At 44.2% G+C, this 6,000-nt stretch overlaps 1 protein-coding gene across 1 annotated transcript in view; it reads right to left on the minus strand.

The window, feature by feature from the left end:
• Positions 1 to 4,890, minus strand: part of LOC142842305 (serine/threonine-protein kinase DCLK2-like) — a 220,459-nt gene extending 215,569 nt beyond the window's left edge. Inside the window, exon 1 of the transcript XR_012909285.1 lies at positions 4,584 to 4,890. The gene's annotated coding sequence lies outside the window, so the exon portion shown is untranslated. The remainder of the gene's footprint in view (positions 1 to 4,583) is intronic.
• Positions 4,891 to 6,000: the final 1,110 nt, after the last annotated feature.

Raw genomic sequence — 6,000 nt, forward strand, 5'->3', positions numbered from 1 at the left:
TACATATATACAACTAAACCACATACATACACACATCACACACTCCACACTATACCACACTACATCACATGTACCACACATACATATACACACCATCCACATCACACACATCTACACACTACACCACACACACATACCTACACACATCACAATACACCACACACACATACATACACATGACACACACCATACTACACCACACGTACCACACTAAACCACACACACATACACACACCACACACACACACATCACAATACACCACACACACATACATACACATGACACACACCATACTACACCACACATACCACACTAAACCACACACACCATACACACACATGCACACACTATAAAGAATCTTAAAGCAGTTAGACATGGGCATGGGCATAGTGGCACACACCTTTAATCTCAGCACTTGAGAGGCAGAGGCAGGCAGATCTCTTTGAGTTCAAGGCCAGCCTTGTCAACATAGAGAATTTCAGAACAGTCAAGGATACATTGAAATCGTGTCTCAAAAGTACAAAAGAAAAAAAAAACATCAGCAGCAAGTAGTTAGTTTAACCAATCCAGAGAATAAAGAAATTTTATGGAAAAATAAAGTAAAAATGAACACTGCCTAACTAAGGTTTTCATTAATCTTAAACATAGCCCAATTTCTTGCTATTTTTAGAAGAATTATTTACGTGTGTGAGTGCTTCTATTTGCATGTGTGCCTGCACGAAAGAAGAGGGCACCCGTTCCCATTACAGATGGTTGTGAGCCACCATGTGGTGGCCGGGACTCGAACCCAGGACCCCTGGAAGAGCAGCCAGTGCTCTTAACTGCTGACCACTCCTCTAGCCCCAACTCCTTGTCATTTTAAGGCTAGAGATACTGTTCTATTTCTCCTTAAACCATACACCAAACAAAAAATAGCAAGTGAAACCAAAATTTTAAATCACAAAGATAACCACAGCTCCTCAAGAATGGCCTGAGTGCCAAGAATGTAGGATCCAAAAATTGTGTATACAAAAGTCAAATCTATATTTTTTTTTTCAAAAACAATGGATCATGTCAAAGCTTGAAAACATCACTTTCTTTGCACATGAAAAACATGTACGTTAATAAGACCTAACAGGAGATGTAAATATCTGGGTAGGGAAGGTCTACAATCACAGAACTTAGGAGGCGGAGGCAAGTGAATGCATCAAGTCCGAGCCAACGTGGGCCACACAGTAAGACCCTATCTCTGAAGAAAGACCAACTAACCAACAAGTGACCAGAGTAATCCCTGTAGCATTCTATAGCCATCTTCCAAGGTTTCAAAGATCACTTTCAGACTGTTTAACTTCAGCATGATGCAGAATGATAACAACAGCAAACATTTGGTTTCTGATGGTAATGACAACCTCTGAATTACTTTTATTTATTTATTTTACAGCCCGACTGCAGTTTCCCCTCCTTCCTCTCCTCTCATTCCCTCCCCCTCACCTCTGTGCCCCCAGTCTACTGTTTCTGCTGCATTACTTTTTAAGTTGTCTTTCCTATCCTTGTGAGCAAAATAAAAAATACAACACACAGATCTCACTCATTGTTTCTTTCCCTTAGCCTTTTCCTCAACTGTTAGATTTCCCCAAACACAGATGGAAATGTCCAGTATGAAGGAAGAAATGGAATGTTTTCACATTCGGTATTTAACTGGTAGCGATCCATTTTCATGATTCCATGCTGGGCTTAAACTTGCTATGCACAGTTTTTTTTTGTTAGAATTTATTTATTATGTATACAGTGTTTTTCCTACATATATGCTGCAAACCAGAAGAGGGCACCAGATCTCATTACAGATGGTTGTGAGCCACCATGTGGTTGCTGGGAATTGAACTCAGGACCTCTGGAAGAGCAATCAGTACTCTTAACCTCTGAGCCATCCCTCCAGCCCCTATACACAGTTTCTTATGTTTGTTTTTCTGGCTATTTTAGACAAATTTCTAAAATGAATTTATGAGTTCAAGCACTAAGACCTTTGAGAGAGTTACAAAAAATTGCATACTGCTTTTCAAAGCTAATAAATTGTACACTTTTATCTCTTTTGATCACTGCATCCTCAAAAACATTGGACATTTTTAGTGTTATAGTATTTGTGTTCTAATAAATAAAGTTTTACTGGAGATCAGAAGGCAAAGCAGCCACCCTAGTCAGCCCTACAGGCCAGGGAGTGGTGGCACATACCTTTAATCCCAGGACTCAGAAGACAGAGTTAGATGGATCTCTTTGAGTTCAAGGCTACCCTGGGCTACAGAAAATCAATCCACAAACAGATCCAGGTGGTGATGGTTCACACCTTTAATCCCAGCTTTTGGGAATCACACACCTTTAATGGAGAGAGGTGAAGACAGGAGCAATATGACTGGGCAGAGAGTAGAATATTTTTTGTTCGTCTGAGAGTTGGTAGAGATAAGATCTCTCTAGTTGCTTGACTGCTTTGCTTTTCTGATCTTCAACTTGAACCCAATATCTATCTCTAGGTTTTTATTATTCGTGCAACAGAAATTTCTCTTCCTAAAAGAAAATCAATTTAAGCACCAAAAGGAAGACCGAAGGACTGTTGGGGGATATCAGGAACAAAGCCCGTGTCTCACCCATACTAAACAAATACTCTACACTGAGTCACAGTCTCAGTACTCAAATGTTTCATCACGAGTTTACACATTTTAAAGGTGACTGCATTTGTCTGTGCTTCAACTGTACGAACTTTTAGTCACTTTTCCAGGATCCCCTAATATTAAGTTGCTATACCTCAACATAAAACTGCTGCTTGACATCCAGAAATTTAGTGTTTATACAGTCCAAAAAACCTTACTTACTGTAACTTTCCCACTATTTTTATTATTGGAAAATTCTTTTCCATTTTGACATAGCTATTGATATAGTTTCAGTGCCTTTGTTAAAGATACTACACATTTCAGACATAGACCTCAGGGAAATAGAGTTGGAACTGACCTGCAAGCCTCCTTCCCAAGGACTAGCTCTAGTAGTACCTGAAGATGCTATGCAAACTGCCAAAGGAAAAGAGAAATCAACATTCCTACCCAGCTATAAAACTTAGGAACCTCAGTGATACACGTGCTTGCACAACCGTGTTGAGCCTTTCACTGTGCTGGTGCTCTGACATGGGGATCAGACAAAAACTATCAGGATCAGTTTTCAGGAAACTGGAGACAGGCAGATGTCTGTGAGTTCAAGGCCAGCCTGGTTTACGTAGTGAGTACCAAGACAGCCGAAGCTATGTAATGAGACCTTATCTCTCAATGATGTTTTCTTCATTTTACTGGCACACATACAGGTTTCTTTTAGTCTTTAAAACCAAATCTCACTTCTAAGACAAAGTGTGAGGTAGTCCCTTCTACTGCTAAATTATATAGAAGACAATTTTAATTATGTTGTCCTGTAGACAGAGCAAGGGTACCATTTGCTAAAAGTAATGGAGAAACTCGGGCACTTTGAGGACTCCTCAGAATAGCTACCTTATTTCCTTTGGAGGGAAACTGTAAAAGAGAAAGCATCAACTGAGGCCTGTTAGAAATCAGTAACCCTGGCATGCATGCTGCTTAGGTTTCATCAACTGTGACATCGAGAAAATGACTTTAGAATATAAGTTTATGCTGAAATAAGAAAACCACCTAGTTCAGAGATCAGTTTCCTCCCTCTTGTTGTTATGGCTACATGGAATGCACTTTTGCATTACGAAAGATGTCTGAGAGGTAACATAACTACCAACCACCCGTCCCTTCCTAAAAACTAATAAATATTGCAGAAACTCAAGAATGACCCAACATATTACCAAGTGGTCCTTCTGAGTTGTTGTGCCAGGATTACTAATTTCTAATAGGCCTCTGCTGTCGCTTCCCTCGACCCTAGTTATCCTCTTCAGGGAGAAGGCAGGTGAGATTCATCTTGATTCACCCCGTTGTCGACCAAATGTGGAAAATTCTTTAAGCACGGCTACTTTTCCATTTTGTCTACACACTGAAATCATCTGGGGAACTTTCAAAACCTTAACGCCCAAGTCACACCCCAACCATGCACATCATAATATCTAAGGGGTGGGTGGGGCCAGTCACCTATACTTTAAAAAGTGTCCAGTATGGTCCAAGATGAAGCCAAGGTTGATACCTGCTATGCTGGATCGCCCCTCTTGATTTCGAGTGACTTCTGCCATAAGTGAAATCAGAAAAGCCAACCTGGAGCAAGTCAGAACCACAGCCATGCTCAGAAGGTACAGTGGGATCCCAATCACGGGGACAGCACAAGTGCTGCGCTGAGCTCCACCAAGGGTTACCCCGCGCCTCACTGGAGGACCATGCCCTTCCAGCAAAAATAAGTCGGCTAATTTTAAAGGTACCATTTGTCTCTACTCATTAGAATTTTCTTCAAAAAAAAAGGCAAATCTCTTGAGAAGGACAGAAAATGTGTACACCCTGGCCCAACACGAACAAAGGAGCTCTAAACCCCTGGCTGCCTAGAAAGCACCTGCCAACCTCTAGGCGGGGAAGCGCCCAGCCCACAGTCATTGCACCTGCCAAGCCTTGCCCGCCCCTCCTACCTTCCAGCAGCTCGTCCAACCTGGTGATCCTCCGACTGCCGTCTATGGTGTAGATTGTGCGGACGCCCTGAGGCAGGTTCACATTGTCAGACAGCGAGCAGGTCAGCTCTGTGAGAAGCGAATCAAAGGAACTGAAGCTATCATTGGAGGTGGCAAAGACCAGGCCATTGAAGTAGCAGTCCCCATTCCGGTAGAAGCGTGCCTTCTTGGCCTTCTTCTCAAAGCTTTAGGCCTGCAAAGTCCGCGTGCGGTAGAAGCTGCAGTGTGCACTGTGCGCCGGGCTGGGGATGAGCCCATTGCAATTGGGGCCAGAGATGATGCTGCCCCCGGAGGAGCTCCCAGACCCTCTCCACAACCGTGGCCGCAGCCTTTTGTCCCGTTCTTCAAAATGCTCCAGCTCAATGCTCCTGGTGCTGGCCGTCGCGGCTGCTCAGAGAAAGCTCTCCACAAATAAATAAATTAATGAAGGAACGTCCCCACAGCCCCAGCCGCAGCGTGCCGTGATCTGGGCGCTCTGGCCTTAAAGCATTGGGACACCTGGCTCGAGCACGAGGGCCTTGCTCACAGGTGGGCCCCGTTCAGCCCTAGTGATGCCCCACCTCTAGCCACGCCCTAAGTACACCTTTATGGCACAACAGGACTTAATGGGGTTTTGACACTGGCATGATATGCTCCTCCCTCTGGGCCTCTCCGCTGCCGCCCCGCGCCCTCCCTCAGCACCGTGTGACCCTGTTCACCCTCCGCCCCCTCCGCGCCCCGTACCAGCTCCAGCGGCGGCTGCAGGTCACAGGTGGTGCTTTCTCCGCTGTTCTGAAGTGCACCAACTAGATATTTACTAATGCTAATGGCGTTTGGTTCTTGTTTTGGGTTTGGGGAAGGGGGAACCGAGGGAGCCTTGCCTGTGCATGTGTATTTTAGACATATAGACACCACCATGTCAAAAGACCCAATGCCTCAGTTCCGCGGGAATAGATGAACTTTCCTCCACCCCACCAGCACAGGGAGCTTCAGTGTAGTGATGTTTTGTTTGGTTTTGTGTTTTTTCTTCAGCTTTCACCCCTGATAAGTGACTTCAGCTGTTTCTTATATAGAGCAATTAGAAGCCAGGTGGTAGTGATGCACACTTTAAATCCCAGCATTCGGGAGGCAGAAGCAGGCGGTTCTCAGAGGAGGTCACCAGTTTCAGTCAAGGTAAGGGAATACTGTGGGAGTGTGACACTGTTCGCCCTCCGCCCATAAAAGCAAGAAGAGTTAAGGGACCCTTCCATTTAAGGTCACTGAGTTCAGACTGGCAAAACCAAGAATCCCATCTGATACCCAGATCACCCTCCCTGCACAAACTCTCATTCCATAGTCTTCAGCTCCTCAAAAACTCATTCAGTCTTCAAAATGAGTTTGATGTGTCTGAGTGTGAAGC

This window comes from Microtus pennsylvanicus, unplaced genomic scaffold, assembly GCF_037038515.1.
Source record: "Microtus pennsylvanicus isolate mMicPen1 unplaced genomic scaffold, mMicPen1.hap1 Scaffold_51, whole genome shotgun sequence".
Classification (NCBI taxonomy): Eukaryota; Metazoa; Chordata; class Mammalia; order Rodentia; family Cricetidae; genus Microtus; species Microtus pennsylvanicus.